The sequence below is a fragment of the Pinus tabuliformis genome, chromosome J (genome assembly GCF_031772625.1).
Source record: "Pinus tabuliformis cultivar Carrire ecotype Pingquan chromosome J, CPIR1, whole genome shotgun sequence".
Classification (NCBI taxonomy): Eukaryota; Viridiplantae; Streptophyta; class Pinopsida; order Pinales; family Pinaceae; genus Pinus; species Pinus tabuliformis.
The window spans coordinates 275164868-275184201 of NC_142295.1; the positions used below are offsets into that span (position 1 = coordinate 275164868).

General features: G+C 43.1%; 1 protein-coding gene across 5 annotated transcripts in view; it reads right to left on the bottom strand.

Moving 5' to 3' along the window:
- The window catches only part of LOC149226847 (glycolate oxidase 1-like), a 71491-nt gene that overhangs the window by 20521 nt on the left and 31636 nt on the right, over positions 1–19334 (bottom strand). The window contains exon 2 of one of the 5 annotated variants that reach the window (XM_089377625.1): positions 12021–12145. The exons of the other annotated variants lie outside the window; for them this stretch is intronic. The gene's annotated coding sequence lies outside the window, so the exon portion shown is untranslated. The remainder of the gene's footprint in view (positions 1–12020; positions 12146–19334) is intronic. 5 annotated transcript variants of the gene reach the window in all.

Genomic DNA, 19334 nt, shown 5'->3' on the forward strand with positions numbered 1-19334 from the left:
AATGGAGGTCGACTCCATTATTCAAGCAATCACCGAGACCACCCATGATGCCATCGCTGTGAGTACTAACCCTACGGATACAGTTGCAATGCCTCTCCTATCCTTGCTTCTAGCATCTGGCCCTGAATTAGCAAATGCCCAGCCCATCCATCCTAGTTCCAAACCCGATAAATGCCAGGAAGTTATAAGCATCCTAACCCAAACCCATAACCCTATCTCACCCTCACCATCACCAACTATTCCAGAATTCCACACTGACATCCACACCGAGGAGGAACTACAGTAAGAAACTTCACCACAGGCCCAATTTGAAAAGTCGGTCGCCAGTAGTCGTCGTCTCAACTATATTTACTTTATTGGTCGAAGTCTCAACTATTTACTTTCATCCAACTCGCTGCTCGACAAGCTGAATCACTACATAATACATTGGTCGTCGATCATGAGCAACGACAACAACAAATTTTTTCCTTAACGGTCGAGCGGGATCAGCTCCTACAAAAAGGAAAGGGCTGCAACAACAGGTTGACGATATCAGTGCCAAATTTCAGACACTTTGGCCTACTATCACTGAGGTAGTACCAAATGCACCAGAAGATTTCTTAGCCTGCACCCTTTCTGATTGTTGTGACCACATTGGAACCGCATATACCGAACTTGTTTCTCTGAACCGAAGCTTAAGCACAAAATTGCAACCGCCCAGACAGCACTCCCCGACCCAGCAACTCAGTATGCCACCAAAATTGAGCCAAAAATACTAATGGCGCTTCTCTTAGAGCTTCCCTTCACCATGCTACTGGGAAAGCGCAAGAAATCTTCATAGAGGTTCATGGCTGGTCTGGTTTTCTCTCCAGAAAGAATCAGCCAATTTATGCATTGCGTCAACAGGCTCATCAATTGTTCAACCAAGCTTTGCTCATGGCTGACCTCGACCAACAAAAGGATTTGTTTGCACAAACTGATTTGTTGGAGAAGCAGATCCAGTAGATTGAAGATGCCCCTTGTGCCACCAAGGCTCTTCTACGCAACCTCAAACCACCAACACAGATCCCTTTTCAAAACTTGCAGCAACTCAACACTAAAGCTGAGAACCAATGGAATGCCCTAATGACTACCCAGCTCGCCCAACATGTTAATTTTTCTTAGGGATATATTGTTCTTTGCTTTGATAATTACATTTCTTCATTTACACATTAAATTCACCCCACAATATCATAACATTATTCAGATTTACATCATTATTCAGTGACATATGCAACAATGTAGAAAGAACAATATCATCATCATCAATGCACCGCAACACAAAAGAACAATAGAAGCAAAGAATTCACACATAAAGACAACAGGATTGGTCGAAGACCAGGGCAAAACCTACTATGGGGAAAACCCTTTCAAATTCTTCTTCTTATTAGATTGTCATTGAATGATTTAGCAAAAGAGAGTACAATGATCCATATCTTCATCCATACAATTATCTAGCAAAAATCAACTAAACAATATCCATGAGATGAACCCAACCATGCTCATACTCAGAACCCTTATTCAAAAGCCTATAAGAAACTATCACTGTCTGCGGTCAACTGTCGAACATTGTGAACAATGAGCGAAAATTTCGGTCAACATAAAAATACAACTTTAGGTCCTAGTCGCAAGGAGGAAGTGGGCATGCGAGTGATTGGGAGCTTTCAGTCGCTCCCTTGAGCCTGCAAGCCAGCAACCAGTCGAACCTATCCTTTGGAAAGCCTGTGACAGAGAGAAGAAACCCTAGAAAAATATGCACAAGCTTCGGACCCTACAAATTTCACCTTCGAACGAACCCATTTCTCCGCGAACCTGCCTCAGACCTGTGCGAGCCTAAAACAAGAAAGAGAATAGAAGAATGATCCATAATGATATCCAAATGAGGTGGAGGTCACATATATCTATAACCTTCCAAGGGTGTCCAATTTGCTTTAGGACCGGATCAAATATGCACATGTGGGCTCATAATTCAAGAATATACTTTCCCTTGTCCAAATTTGATGATCTTTAGGTCAGTTTTGGTCCTCTCAATAAGAGAAATTTAATGCAATCATCATCTCCATCAAATCAGTTGTCCAAAGTAGAATTTGGCCCTTGTCAATTTTAACACTCCCTCTCAACTAGGGAGAATACCACCTGCATCATGTCATGTGTATCCTATCATCACCTCATATCCAATCTCAAGTATCGCATCATCACTTATCGTCATTATTCATCTCGATTAATCTCATGCTTATTCTTGCTTATCTCTTGATTGTCTCTGCTCATATGCTGAACATTCTCGAATTTAAAAGAAGAAGAATTTGACATTGGAGGGGAGCTCAATCTACCACCCTTTATCCATCAGGGAGCCACTGCTACTACTTGGAATCTCTGCCAGAGGGGAACCCAATGCTACCACCCAAGAAACATCAACGGGGAGCCAAATCTACGACCCTCATAAAAATCAGAGAGCTTAGCTCAATTCGGAACAACATGGAGGAGCTTAATCTCAACCCAGAATCTCATGGAGGAGCTAAACATATACAACCCCATATCGAGCAATAGGTGATATAGGGGAGCACATCTCAACCCATCATATTGCCTACCGATCTTCCCAACAATGACCCTCAAGAGTCATGTGGTAGAACACCTGCATCATAATATGAGCTTGGGCTAGATACCCGACTTACCAACAGGTAAGGATCACATGCCTCAAGCCTCCTCAACCAGTTGACCAGACGGGGAGGGGCAATCCCAACAAGCCCAGCTTGTGGGTATGATGCCAACTAGGGTATACTCTGCAAAGACCAAGATAGGGGAGCAACATCTCCAACCCTATGGGTAACAGTTAGGAGAGATATCCTATTGTCCAAAGATCCCTCAACCCCAGGAGCCCTCCATCTCAATTCCACACCCTGGGAACTCAAACAAGGGGGAAGAGTTGGCTCAATGTCCTCGATCAACAATGCTCTTTATAGATCAACAACATATCATCGTGCTCATATCTAGAAATCATCATGTCTCAATAGAAATTGTCTCTTGATCATACAAGACAGCAAATCAAATATCATATTAGAACAAAATATATATATATATATATATATATATATCACAAAATGGATACCAAATTCATCCTCCCTCTCACGGAGGTAGCAACCACAACCCTAAGCTCGTCTCATAGAGAAGCATTGTCTCAATATATGAAGGCATCTCTGTTGATTTGGGGTAGTATCGAATGTGCTCTAGCCACAAATTTTGGTGGAGAGGTTGGGGCATATGAGATCTCCAATACCCAGAAAGGGTTTGGGCAGATTCTAAACAGATCAGGAGATATTAAAATAATTAATATTTTAATGGAGTCCTAAGTTTAAACTTAGGGAAAATAGAATGTTAATGTGTATTAATATGAATCTGTGTTAGAGTGGTCCAAAAGACATGGATCAAGCAAGATCTAATCTTAGCTATTGATTAAGGACTTAATCTCGACCGTTGAGATGTCAACAGGAAAAGTATAAGAGGAGACTTGAGGGTCACTTGGAGATTACACCAGATGATCAGTGATTCTATTCTCTAGAGCGAGGTTTGCTAAGAGAGATAGAATTAGTGATCAGGAGAGCAGCTGAGGGGCATAGAGTACAGAGGAATAGAGAAGGCAGAGATTGTGCCAAGAGAGCAGCGCAGCAGACAAGGAGGGTGACTCAGGGCCAGAAAGGGCTCACGCAGGGCCACGCAAAGGCAGCCAAGTGCTGCGCAGAGCACCAAAGGGGCCAGCATCGCTGACGCAGAGGCTCCCAGAGCTCACACAGGACCTCTTGTGGCTAACGCAGGGGTAGTGTGAGATAGATAGGGGCTGACGCAGTCCAGATTGGGCAGATGTTGGGGTCGCAGGAAACGTTTTGTGCTGAGGAGCTGCCGAAAGGTTTTTCCGGGGTTTCAGCTAGGAGATTTCTCTCAAACTGTGAGGTATAGCTGCTAAGGAAATTCTCTGTTGGGTAGGCTAGTTATGGCACCCAGATTGTACTTTGATATTGCTTAATAAGAAAACCCTCCAATAGTTGCACCGGTTTTCCCGCATCGGGTTTTTTCGCGGACATTGGTCCAAAAATAATGGTGTCATGTGGTGTGTTTGTTCCTGTTTCTTTTAGTTGTTGATCTCTAATATGTTGAGCGTGCACTGGTGTTTATTTTCAGTATTTACTTTGTAAATAACTTGTTAAATAAAAATAACAAGTAGGTAGGAATAAATCAAAAAAAGTGCATGAAGGGTGTCTAAATTAAGTAGACTTAGAAACTTCAACATGGTATCAGAGGGTGATTGCAGATCACAGGAGGACTAAAAGACATTAGCCGAGCGGAGCAATAGCAACAGAAAACAGTTGTCCCGAGGTGACAGAAGTTGTTTCTAGCAATGCAGAAGCCAAGGAAGTGTGACACAGAGCCAGCCAGAGCCACGCAGAAGAAGTTGGGAACTGCGTAGAGCCTCAAAGAGGCCAACATTGCCGACGCAGAGGACCAGAGGGTTGACGCAAGGCATCCCAGGGTTGATGTAGACCCATCCAGGGTGATGCAGATCAAGCATGAGGCAGAGAAGGGTTGACGCAGTTCACAAAGAGTAGTTGCTGGGGTTTCGAAGGCTACAGGAATATTGCAGAGTGGAGTTGGTGAGGTACAGTAGTCAGAACAGTACCTGACAGAGCAAGGCCAGAGGAGTTGTTACCGAGCGTTTCTAGCCGAAGAACCCGAATCAGCAATGCAGTTGCACAAGACGATCAGAGTAGGGGGCATCTCAACAAGCGGCAGAAGGATTTCCACGAGGGAAATCAGGACTCAGAGGGAGTCTAGAAGAGAACTTCTGGACAGGAAGTAGAGACTCAGAGGAGTCGAACACAGAACTTCCAGGAGGGAAGTAGAGGAGCTTCATGGCACTACACGGGGTAAGAGACTAGGATAGACTGGAAGGAGCATCGAACTTCGCAGTCTGGAAGGCCAGAATCTTATCAGTGCTTGACAGGGATCGTGTCAAGAACGTCGCCTTGAAGGTTATAGCTATCCCAATCGACCCCAATGATAACGACAAGTACAAGGAGGCGGTGGCAAGGGCCAAGTGCATTATCCTTGACAGGGTCAAGGATCATGTGGTACCACATATAGTCGAGAAGGAGACGGTAGTTGAGATGTGGGAAGCTCTCAAGAACCTGTACCAACATACTTCTGTGCAGAGAAGAATGTTGCACGAGAACAAGATGAGGTCGTATCAGATGAAGAAGGGTCAATTGATTGACACCTTCCTTGGAGGACTGAATGAGATCCGAGACCAGTTGACTGCTATAGGAGCGACTCTGAATCAGGAGCTTATGGTGAGGACAGCCCTGAATGTTGTCTCAGAAGAGTGGGAAGTGTTTGTCCAGATCATCCTGGGCAGAGGGACTCTCCTACCTTGGGACGAGATGTGGGCAGCTCTTCACCAGGGAGAGATCAGAGGGCAATCGAAGACAGGTAGCAACAGCAAAGGGATCAAGGTCAAGGAGGAGGAGGAGGATGTGGCCCTAGCATCTGAGGGAAAGCAGGAGAAGAGGAAGAAGAAAGATCTCTCCAAGATCAAGTGCTTCCATTGTGGGGAGATGGGTCATTATGTGACCCAGTGCCCAAGGAAGAAGAGTAAGGGAGAGTCTTCTAAGGCTAAGGCAACGCTAGCACGGGCAGAGAAGGAAGTTTTGACAAACGATGATTGTGCCATGAGTGCACACGCACCACTTGAGCAGAAGTGGGGAGACATCGAGTTGTAGTCAGGTGGACTACAGGCAATGAGGGGCAGGATTCTTGAGGTACCCAGCCTCTTGGATTAGACCTTGCTACGGGAGCCTCGACGAGGAGTAGCAGGACTGGCTGAGTGGGTAGAGACGGATGCGGATGGAGGGGCAGAGAAAGCTACAATGCGGGGTCCCAAGACAGCGCAGAGCTAGCAAGCTGCAACAGTGCGAGAGGCACAGGAATGTTGCACCAGTGCAGAATGGCACAAAGAGGTGTGCAATGGTGCGAGATGCAGGGAGTTGTTGCAACAACGAAGAGGTCAGAGAGGGAGCACTTATCAACGACAGAGGGAGCTTCAACATCAGTGGGTGTTTCTAACCCAACAGGGAGGTCAATTGGGAGATTAGTTACTTACTTCTCAGTCACTGAGTTGCAGTGCAACAATGAGCAGTACGATGCAGCATGATGAGAGGAGATGCAATGCGGATGCAGTGTTGGGAGAAAGGACCAGCAGCAGCAGTGGCAGTGGCAGAACCCTGGATAGCAGTACAGGAGGCAGCAATGCAGAGGATGTTGGGCAAGAAGGCCTAGTGTCAGCACAGGTACCGATGCTGGATGATCAAAGTAATATTCAGTGAGGAGTATTGCTAGAGTACAGTGCTCGCTAAGAGGGAGTGTTGATTTGGGGTAGCATTGGATGTGCTCTAGCACATGAGATCTCCAATACCCAGAAAGAGTTTGGGCAGATTCTAAACGGATCAGGAGATATTAAAATAATTAATATTTTTAATGGAATGTGTATTAATATGAATCTGCGTTAAAAATACATGGATCAAGCCAGATCTAATCTTAGCCATTGATTAGGGACTTAATCTCGGCCAGTGTTGCGGGGGAGCGCCCCCCCCCCCCTTCGAACCCGCTCCCGAAGCGCGCTCCGGGCGGGAGCGGGTCGGGAGCGCGCTCCCAAAATCGCTCCCAGACGGGAGCGATTTTCGGGAGCGCGCTCCCTTAAAAAAATTTACGCTCCCTGCTCTGATAGGGAGCGTTTCAGGGAGCGATCGCTCCCGAGCTCCCGGAGCGTTTTTTAATGCCCGGGAGCGATCGCTCCCCGATCGCTCCCTAATCGCTCCCGGGCATTAAAAAACGCTCCGGGAGCGGTTCGGCGGAAAAAAATTCCGCCGGACCCGAAAAATTAAAAAAATTTAGCTAATTTTTTTTGTTTTATAAGCCCAATGGGCCAAAAACTTGTCATTACAACTTTGTTGAGCAAGTGATTGAGAGCTTGAGCAAGAGATTGAGAGCTGGAGCAAGAGCTGAGGAGCAAGGAGCCAGAGCTGAGGAGCGAGGAGCAAGTGCCAAGGAGCGAGGAGCAAGCTTGCAGAGGTATGTAACTTAATCATTTAGTTAGTTTAGCTGGTTAGGTAGTTAATTTGGTTAGTTTCATTTCCCTGTTTGAGTTTAAAGATCATTAATTTAAATTAAATTAATAAATTAAATGAATTAATCCCAATAAACTAAATTAATTTGCAGATTCAGGACTCAAACCCTACAAACATCAAACACGATGGACCTGAGCATTTTTATTGGCATTTTCCTCTTCCTGGTCCCCTTTCTGGTTATTATGGTGGTGGAGAGTAGGAAACGGAGGGGGCCTGACCCTGAAGAGGTGGATGAAGAAGCCGGAGGAAGTCAAATAGGTGAAAACCCCAGTGAGGAGGATGTGGAGGGTGAACATGAGGGTGAAAAAACTAAACAAGACCAAACTCCATTGTGGAAATATGTTCAGAGGCCTGAAACAGGGAGAGGGGGTGGAACCACTAAATTTCATTGCCCCCATTGCAACACTGATTTCACAGGCTCATACACCCGTTTGAGAAGACACCTTTGCGGGAAAAGGGCATGGGATGGAGAGAAACAAATAGGAATCAGAACTTGCAACGGGGTGTCAACAGTTGATAGAGCCAAATACATAAAGGAAGAGGAGGACGCCCAATACAAAGCAAAAAGATCAAGGGGTTTCTTTGAACCAAGCTCACAAAGAACTCCTTCAGCATCCTCCCAAGGCAGTGGATATGGACATGGAGGCTCAGGGTCATCATCTTTACGCCGTAGAAGCATATCAGATTTCCTTGATGAGGGGTGTAGGAATGATGTGGATTCAAAAATTTACAGGTTCCTCTATGCAAATGGGATACCATTCAATGTTCTACGCTCACCTTATTGGCACGAAATGGTTTCTGCCATAAATGATGCCCCTAAAGGATACAAGAGCCCTGGGTATGACAAGGCAAGAACAGTTGGCCTTGATCATGAAAAAGCAAAAATATCACATTCTTTGAATAAAATGACAAGTTCTTGGACTGACAATGGGGTGTCCATTGTATCTGATGGATGGACAAATGTAAAAGGCAAGCCATTGATAAGTGTTCTTGCTGTGTCCCGAAGTGGTCCCATTTTTCTAGCTGCACATGATTACTCAGACAAGTTCAAGACCGCTATCAACATTGCAGAAGCATTGCTTGAAACAATTGAGCGTATTGGCCCATACAATGTCATCCAAGTCATCACTGATAATGCTCCTAATTGTAAGGCAGCGGGAGCAATTATTGAGGATAGATACCCGAACATATTTTGGTCTGGATGTTTGGTTCACACATTGAACCTTCTGTTGCATGATATTGTCAAAAACAAAAATGAACAATACCAATGGATTGGGGATTTGTACAAGAGAGGAAAAAAAATGATAAAATTTATTACAAATCATAGCAATACCCATGGCCTTTTCCGCAGTCACTCGAGATTGGAGTTGCTGAAGATTGCGAGGACTAGATTTGGTAGCTATTACCTCACCTTCAGGCGCCTTTTGAAGGTAAGAGAGGGTTTAGCTAGCATGGTATCAAGTCCAAATTGGCAGGTGTTAAAGGAAAGGGCTACAAATGTAGCTGACATTGCAGGTTTTGATACGGTGGAGGAGGCCGCTCTTGATGGGCAGTTTTGGACAGCTGTGAGACAGGTATTGGATTTCACCAAGCCAATTTATAACATGATTCGGTTTGCAGATACAGACAAACCGGTGATTGGCGAGGTGTATGAGCAAATGGATACCATGTTGGGGGAAATAAAAGACATTGTTAATAACAGAGATCCCGACTTGTACAATCTGATTCACGATTGTGTGTGTGAACGGTGGAAAAAGCTTAACCTTCCACTACATTGCTTGGCGTATATCCTTACGCCAAAATACTACTCAGATTCTTGGTTGGGCAAACCTGCAGCAGGGGGTGGTGTTAGGACCAAACCCCATTTAGATCGAGAGGTAACTAAAGGATATCTGGATGCATTAGAAAAGTTGGTGCCTGACAGGGAGGAATGTGCAGCTGTGCGCCTTGAAATAGGCAGATACTTCACTGGCAGTGGTTTGTATGGTAACTTCCATGCAATGGACGACAAAGATAAATTTGATTCTCTCACATGGTGGGAAACATATGGCGGCGACGGACTTTTGCGAAAATTGGCATTGAAAGTTCTTGCACAGGTTGTAAATTCTTCTTCTGCAGAGAGGTGTTGGAGCACCTACAGTTATATACATAATGTGAAAAGAAACAGGCTCAACGAAAACCGAGCAGAAAGCTTGGTTTATGTGCACTACAATTTGAGGTTGTTGAGCCATTACTGTGATCGGGCCAATGAAGATCCCACATATAAAATTTGGGACAGTCACCCTGAGGACGACAATTTAGAGGATGGCATTGTACATATGGAAGAACTAGAAGATGAGCTTGTACGGGATGAAGCTGAAGCAGCTGCAGCAGCCATGCCACCTCCACCTCCACCATCCAGTAGCAGTTCTCGGGGCCCGAGTCTTGTTCCATTGCTGTCGCCACCTCCATCGACACCCTCGCGTGGAGGCTCTAGTTCTGGTCGTCGGTCTGGGAGGGAGACTCCTAGAAGACCGCCAAGACCTACTTATACTCCTGGAGACTCTCGTGGCAAGGGCCACTTGTAGATTTACAGTTTACTTGTCTTTTTTAGTTTCTATTAGACTTGTCACTTTAGTTTTCATAACTGTTCAGTGTTGAGTTTTGAGTCCTTGACTCTTGACTCTTGACTCTTTCATATCATTATGACATTATGATATTTTTTGTAAACATTATATCACTGTGACAATGAAAATTTGAAGTTTGAAGTTGGGCCTTGGCAATTATAACTCATTGGTAATGATTGTGAATTATGAATATGATGCTTTGTGAAAGACTAAAGTTGTTTCATTTCATCTCATTATTCATGTTTCATTTTATAAATTTTTAACATTTCATATCATGTTAACAGTTAGAAGTTAGGACTTAGAAATATCTTCGATATTACTTCTTGTAATGGTTAAACTTGGCTTACAAGTACAACTTGTTACTTTGGTGATCAATGATGATAAATGTTATTGAATTGAATGTTATTTTAATTTATTATTTTACTAAGGTTGATGACGATTATAATTTCTAGATGATTGATGTGATATGGTTCAATGATCAATTTATGTTTTTTTATGTTTTTTATGTCTATTTCATCATTCTACATGTTTTTGTTGACATATATGTATCAAAAATTAAAAAATATAAAAAATATATATATTTTTAAAAAATCGCTCCGGGATTCGCTCCCAAACCGGGAGCTTCTGAAAATGGTCGCTCCCGCTCCCGCTCCCGCTCCCAAGTAACACTGATCTCGGCCGTTGAGATGTCAACAGGAAAAGTATAAGAGGAGGCTTGAGGGTCACTTGGAGATTACACCAGATGATCAGTCATTCTATTCTCTAGAGCGGGGTTTGCTAAGAGAGATAGAATTAGTGATCGGGAGAGTAGCTGAGGCGCATAGAGTACAGAGGAATAGAGAAGGCAGAGATTGTGTCGGGAGAGCAGCGCAGCAGCCAAGGAGGGTGATGCAGAGCTAGAAAGGGCTCACGCAGGGCCACGCAGAGGCGGCCAAGTGCTGCGCAGAGCACCAGAGGGGCCAGCGTAGCTGACGCAAAGGTGGCTCCCAAAGCTGACACAGGACCTCCTAGGGCTGAAGCAGGCCAAGAAAGGCTGACGCAGGGCCAGCGTGAGAGAGAGGGACTGACGCAGTACAGATTGGGCAAACGTTGGGGTTGTAGGAACTGTTTTGTGCCGAGGAGCTGCCGGAAGGTTTTTCTGGGGTTTCAACCAGGAGATTTCTCTGAAATTGTGAGGTATAGCTGCTAAGAAAATTCTCTATTGGGTAGGCCAGTTACGACACCCAAATTGTACTCTGATACTGCTTAATAAGAAAACCCTCAGATAGCTGCACTGGTTTCCCGCATTGGGTTTTTCCGGGGATATTGGTCCAAAAATAATGGTGTCATGTGGTGTGTTTGTTCTTGTTTTTTTTAGTTGTTGATCTATAATATGTTGAGCATGCACTGGGGTTTATTTTCAGTATTTACTTTGTAAATATCTTGTTACAGAAAAATAACAAGTAGGTAGGAATAAATCAGAAAAAGTGCATAAAGGGTTTCTAAATTAAGTAGACTTAGAAACTTTAACAATCTCAATCCCAGCTATATACGGGATTTTTTGCCAATCGGTTCCCACTCTTTGTCATCACAATATATCCCTGTCATATCCAGAACCTGCTCAAACATCTCTCCAAGGAGCTTCATCCTGCCTCATAGCTAGCCATGCTAGCAACATCATACTCAACCTTAGTCGTGATTAAAGCTACAGACTCTTATCCAAAACATTATGGCAGATCTCATACTAAAGCAGCACCCAAATGTGCTTATATCATCAATAAAGATCCCAAACAGCATCAGTACATCGATGCAGTCACATATCACAGGAAGAATGTCTCAGACCAAAAATAGGCTAATAGATCATCCTAAGCAAATATCTCAAAGTGAGCTCCACAGTAACTCAATGTGTATAAAGTAGCTCAATCATGCATTGACTCAAAATATACTGGTAGGTGTTCACATGGAACATCAATGCTTCAATCAACTATCGAAAGCCAAGTTAGGTTCAACAATATATTTTCATAACTTCTTGAAATTTGATCGGAGTGTCTAAGGATTTGCATTTCCACTTTCTTTAGTAGCTTCACTATATAGATTTTTTTTCCCAACTTCAAGATGTAATACATCATGCCATGATTCTTCATTTTGAACTTCAGAGGTCATCTCCCTCTTACTTTGATCATCAAAGACTCATTTCCTGTCAAGAATATACCATCAATATATAAGACCAAAATCAAAGCCATACCTTGGTCCACTTTTGAAGTAGAGATTTGGATCGACACATCATTCTAGCTTCACCAAATAACTGTCAATACGGACATATCAAGGTCGAGTAGCTTGCTTCATACAATGCTTTTTGCGAACATAACACTTGACCAAAGCAATATGTTTAGCCTTACACAAATTAACTAAGTCAGCTTATCAAAGTTTAGATGCCAGATCAAAACTAATATCAAACTCATCAATCTCACTTTAACAAATTCTTTGGACCAAGTGACCGGTAGAGCTCATATCCAAATGTCAAGTTACAACACCTTTTTATTTACCAAGCACTAACCAATCAAACTTTATCAATCCATACTCATGATCAAAACATGAATCATTTCTGCTACTGAATATGAATGGATACATCAAGGACAAGTCATATAAGTTTCATCCATTCATGGTGTGATTGTCGCATACTGAATCACAACTGTTTATACTTCAATCAATGTGTCAAAGCTAATGATGTCAACACATAATATCTATTGAATACCAATATAAGTCACAAATCATCAGTCATCAAAGCAAATCATTAGTCATTAGATCAAAACCCAAATTTGCTATCACAGTGAGATCTATAGCCCAATACATATCTCAACATCAAGTCAAAGTTCTAAATCACTATCAAGCATCATGTCAAAACTGCAAACACTGCTCATCTATATCAATCAACCAAATCTAGTCAAACCCTTGCAATTGTTATCAAATATTGGCATACAACAGCCTCAATGGTTAAATCATAACGACATATTGATACACATATTTTGGTCCCCTGCAAACACAAGTTTAGTTAACACATTCACATTCTCTATAGTAAGTAAAACATTCAAACTTCCCTACTCATAGAAATTTCAGTTGTTAGCTCCACGTCTGTAGGACTTTCATCCTTCAGGTGAACTTCTGATTTCATGCACAAAGCTTCACTTTTGTGTCCTATAGGCATAACCGCACGCATAGGCCTTCTTCCATGTGGTTAAGAAGCTACAATTGTACCCTTAGGCTTCCTTCAATGTGATTGAGGAATTTTAGACTTGTTACTCATCATTTTGTTGGTGATATCTGTAGGAGAAAAAATTTCTCCGTGATGGTCCTCAGCCAGTAGCCCCTCGCAGCCACCGACTAGCTCGATGTGCCATTTTTCTGCCACCTGAGCCAGCCATGAAGTCCCTCACCCATCTGTCATGATCATATGTTTGAAGGTGGGCCTCCCAAACCTAAAGGTATGCCTTGTTATTTCGTAATTGAGTATTCTAGTTTATTTATCATGGAAACTTTGGGCATGGATTAATGGGGGAATTTGGCGAAAAGAGTGGTCTAGGTTTGTGCTCTTGTCCTCTAGGTCTCTTTTGGGATGTTAACCTTGCACCCTAGTCCCGCGGGATTTCTTTTACTAACTTATTGGTTTTAGGGATGGTACTACATGGGAAACCCTAATTTTTGTTGCGTGGTCCCACTCCTTGATTCGCATATACTACTCCCCTTCCTCTCATTACACCCCCAATCATCTCTCCTCCTACCTGGGTCCACATTCCTCCACTGGGTCCACATAGGGTTAGCCACCCCCTCCCCTTGCCCCACATCTTGGGTCAATCCTGGAAATATGCACGGAGGTTGATGCACCTAAAAGAAAACGAAAAAGCATAATTTGCCACATTCAATAGGAAATTGTACGACAAAATGCAAAAGATGGTCGGGACAAAAGCATTTAGCATGTGGGCAAAAGTCATGACGTGAGCTCTACCCCATTCCATGGCTATCACCCCAGTTCCTACATGGCCCTTGATGAACCTCCTTTATCATTCAAGAACCCATGATTGTCCCAACCCCTGGTGAGCAATAAACTACCCCACCTTATAAGTTGGTATCCACTGTTATACTTTACACATCATGCTCTTATTACCTAGAGCCCTGAGCAGTTAACCAAAAAAATTATAAAAAGGCTAAAGGCATATGAAGAAGGATGGAAAAATCAAGGTCGAGGTAACTCATGCACCACGATTGCTCCCTCCTACACATTGTTTACCCAAGTGTGGGGTTCCTTTTTATTAGCTACCCTTGTACCATGGCATGTGATCCAGGTTGCCCCCTTTCATTCCCTACTCCATTCCATCACGATGCCACATGCCACCACCATTTGAAGGATGTACCACAGATATACCACCCCCTTTAGAGGTAGAAACCATCTAATAGGATTCCTGGTTGACCCTATTTGGAGCTGGGAGACATTAGCACGTGCCAAAGCCCACTATGGAAGGGCATGCCATTATGAAGTGCTCACTTGTTATCCATTGTTTCTAAACTCTTCTACTTGATTTCTTTAATAACTTGGTGTGCTGGAAGGCACATGGACGCATTGGATCTTATGCAAAATTGCAGGTGGTTTCTATTTGGGTTTGGTCTCCTTATACGGGGTCCTAACCCCAGAGGGAGACATTGGCACATGTAGGGTGTGTGTGGAGACATGGGCCTCCAAAGCAACGGACAACACTCCATGGATCCCCACAGCCATTTAAAGATTGACCGTGGTTCACTTATTGGATGAGGAAGATGCACCTGATCCATCATGCCCAGCTGGCCCCAAAGTTGCACCATACACTTGGCAGATGATCCAAGGCTTGTACGATGATGTGGAATCACCTACACCATCATCCTAACCCTTGCAGGTGATCTACAGGCATCTTCGATTTGTTTGGAGACCCATGAGGACACTTGTGTGCCCCCACATGTCATTTGGAGCACCACAGGTTATTACAAGGGGCCAACCCCTTGTCCACTGCTTTTGGGAGTTCAACTACACATTATGGCACATATGGACTCCATTAGGCCTCCTCCAAGGCCCAACGACATGCACTATTCATTATTTGACCTCTTGAGAGGCTTATTCTTTTGTTTATGAGCTAGTTTGGTGGGCTTGTCACCAAAAGTTAGTTATTTTGCACATTATTTTATTGTAGGGGCTAATGTAGGCCTAATTAGCTAAATCAAACTCATTAGAAGTGTATAAATACAAGTGATGTGAATTCATTTTAGCATCATCACTTGGATTTGGAACTAGTATCTCTTTAGATATTTTAGCTATCCTTCTTAGAGGACGAATTTTTGGAGCATGGAATGAATTCTAATGTTTGGATAATTTTCATATGTAGTGGAGCTTCTTGATGGAAAGTTTTTGGATGGTTGGACATATTCTTATACATGTAAGTACATTTTAATGCTATTCTTTCTTTCTAATTTTGTCACATTGTTGTTGGGATTTCGCTATATACCAGGGCTTATTCGCTGCATCTCTTATGCGAAGTTGTGGAGTTTTTGTTTCTGGATAGTGAATGCTTCATGTATGGGCCATGTATAATGAATGAATGTTCCTAGGGATGTTGCATTACTGAAATTCATCTTGACAAGCCATTTATCTTGCAAAACGAAGTATAAAGTCTTTGGAGCTTCTTTTGCTACTGCCCTAGTGCCAACCAAAGTTCTCTTTGAGGCCTCATTGACCTAGAAAATTCAGATGTCCATAGTCATAATTCTACCTGACTCCAATCTCCCCAAAGAATTAAGCACTAGTCAACTGAAAGCTGATCACCTTAAACCTATTTTCCTTCTCCCCTTTCCTCTTCTCTAGGTCTAGTCCTCTAGGTCACCTAAGGCATCAATTATTTCACGATCTAGCCATCCAAATACTTCGATTTTTGGTCCACAACTGCGTTGGTGTGTCCTCAAGAAGCCCTCCAAATTTCATGAGATTCTGACGATGGGATCTTGAGATATCGCAAGCCCTATATCGAAGACCATTCTTGCCCTTGGTTTCCCTTAGGCTAGAAACCTCACTGGGATCCTTGCATTGCCTTCCATTGAAAATTCATTCCTTGATCCCTTTCCCCTCCCTAATTAGGTCAAGCATATCATTGGTTGCTAAATCATATCCTCTTGACCTAACCTCGGTCCACTTGGTCCCGTGTGGTCCCATGTCTTATCAAAGTCAACTCTTTAAAAACCACTTGGGAAACCAGGTTCCACAAGGATTTTAGGGTTTAGGAAGCTCCTTTGCAAGTCACATTCCCTAATCCAAGCCCTCAAATCCCTATTCCCATATCCTAGAGAACCATGTACCTTGCTTAAAAGGCAAGCAAGTCCCATTCTTGAGTCTCTCTTAGGAAAGTGTCATTGAGATCAGTTTGCATCCATCTTAGTTGATCTATCCCTCATAAGTAATTCTCTATATATCGGGTCTCCTCCCATCAGTGAAATTCTATAAAGAGTAGGAAGCTTTAGTTGTGGTGACAATGGGATTTAGCTTCATTGTTACTCATGACCTAGCAAGTGCCACTCTAGGATACCTACTAGTTTGAGCGGTAACATTTTGGTGTCGTTGTTGGGGACACGAGACATGTGGTTTGTTCCCCATACGACACATTGACATATCATTATTGGCAACTCAATTAGAAGAACGAAGCCCTAGTTCTTCATTGAACTTTAAGTTCGATGCTTGTAGGGTGAAGCAAGCATTTTTCTAGGCATCTTTAAAATCACCTTGGTGAATCCTACAAAATTTACATGTCTACCCAAATAAGGGTATCTTTCTTTGATGATTTTCCCGCTTTGAACATCGCTAGCGTCCCTGGGCACCCCAATCATGTCACAGGAAGGATGGTATGTGGGGTACCCATGTTTGATGGTGACCCAAGCTCTGCAATTGACCATGTGGAAATATTTAATGCACATACTTCAAAGGAGAAAGTGGTCCACCAAGATGTCCTTATGTTGTTATTCTTTAGTTCTCTCTATGGTCATAACTCATGGTTGCAAAATCACAAACCTAGGAGCATCTCATCTATTGAGGAGTTCGTTGATGGCTTTCTTAGGCATTTTCAAGTATGCCCCACATTGAGCATTCAAGAGGAAGGCTTCATCGAGCATCATCAAGACCTTGAGAATCTAAGTGATGAATGGGAAGATGAGTCCTCCTTGGGTCCACATGATGAAAAGAATGATTTTGAGAACACATGTGTTGGGAAGGATGAGTCCATGGAAAGTGAAGTTGAGACTAACCTTACCTTTCTCAAGGATATTACTCTCAATGAATCTCCTTTTGAGAACCTTGAAGAAGGTGACCCCATTAGCCCCTTGGAAGATGACATTGAAGATTACTTCCACATTGAAAAGGAGAAATGGGAAATTGTTGGTCCTCAATTTGATTGTGCTCCCATTTATGACACCGACAAGGAAGATGAGGTTGAGAGTGGTCTCCCCTTTCTCTCAGGCATTATTTATGATGAAATATCCATCGATACCCTTGAGAAGAAGGGTCATTATTTTCCCTTACATGAACAGGATGATTTTGAGGAGGGAAAACCCGTTGAATATGATACTTCTCCCTCCCCTTTGCCTTATCCTTGTGTTCATCACTTAAAGTCTTCCAAAAGTGATTCCCTCACCCCTTTTCAAATGATCCCAAGTGACCTTGAGCCCTTTCCCCCTTCTGAGTATGGTGTCAAGGAAGAACCCCTCATTGAATATACTTTCTCTCTTTTGACACACCCTCAAGATCATGATCAATTTATAACCCTCCATTTTTGGTATGATTATCATGGGAAACCTATGTGTGCTTTTCCATCTCATCAGTCTCCCTTGCCTACTAATCATAATCCTATAGAGGCCATAAAAAATGACATAAATAATAAGGACCATAATAGAAATAATATGCCTGAGGTTGCCATATATCAAAAGTTTATGATCCTAATCATTGACATCTCTATATTTTGGCTAGAAGAGAGGATCTCATGGACTAGATTACATCATTTTCTTTCCTCTTCTCACGTGATCATCAATGTGTGGGAATTCTATTTTCCTACCTCCCATCGGCCCTATCATCCATGTGATTATGTCCACATTCACTTTAGTCCTTGATATGTGCAGGTAATAGGTCTACGATAACCAAGAGATTGTTGTTCTCATGACCTCCCGTTAGAATAGCTTTGCCCACTTTTCCGAGAGATCATGTCCCAGTTGGAGCCAAATGTTACCCACCATTTTGCCGGTGATATCCCTAGGAGAAAAAATTTCTTTGTGATGGTCCTTAGCCGGCAACTAGCAACCCCTCGCAGCCACCAACTAGCTCGATGTGCCATTTCTCCGCTACCTGAGCTAGCGATGTGCTCCCTCACCCATCTGTCATGATCATATGTTTGAAGGTGGGTCTCCCAAACCTAAAGGTATGCCTTGTCATTTCGTAATTGAGTATTCTAGTTTATTTATCATGGAAACTTTGGGTATGGATTAATGGAGGGATTCGGCGGAAAGAGTTGTCTAGGTTTGTGCTCTTATCCCCTAGGTCTCTTTTGGGATGTTAACCTTGCACACTAATCTTGTGGGATCTCTTTTACTAACCTATTGTTTTATGGATGGTACTACATGGGAAACCCTAATTTTGGTTGTGTGGTCCTTCTCCCCGATTCGCATATATTACTCCCCTTCCGCTCATTACACCCCCAACATCTCTCCTCCCACCTAGGTCCACGTTCTTCCAATGGGTCCACATAGGGTTAGCCATCCCCTCCCCTTGCCCCACATCTTGGGTCAGTCCTAGAATGATGCACAAAGGTTGTTGCAGCTAAAAGAAAAAGAAAAAGCATAATTGGCCACATTCAACAGGAAATTGTACCACAAAATGCAAAAGATAACCGAGACAAAAGCATTTAGCACGTGGGCAAAAGCCATAACATCAACTCTACCCCATTCCATGGCCATCACCCTGGTTCTTACATGGCCCTTGATGAGCCTCCTTTATCATTCAAGAACCCATGATTTTACCAACCCCCGGTGGGTGATGAACTGCCCCACCTTATAAGGGGGTATCCACTGCTATACTTTACGCATCATACTCTCATTACCTAGAGCCCTGAGCAGTGACCAAAGAAAATCATAAAAAGGCAAAAGGCATATGAAGAAGGATGGAAAAATCAAGGTCGGGGTGCTTCATGCACCACGATTGCTCCCTCCTACACATTATTTACCCAAGTGTGGGGTTCCCTTTTATTAGCTACCCTTGTACCATGGCATGTGATTTAGGTTACCCCCTTTCATTCCCTACTCCATTCCATCATTATGCCACATGCCACCACCATTTGAAAAATGTACCACAGACATACCACCCCCTTTAGAGGTAGAAACCACTTAATAGGATGCCTCGTTAACCCTATTGGGAGTTGGGAGACATTAGCACATGCCAAAGCCCACTATGGAAGAGCATGCCATTATGAAGTGCTTACTTGTTATCCATGGTTTATAAACTCTTCTA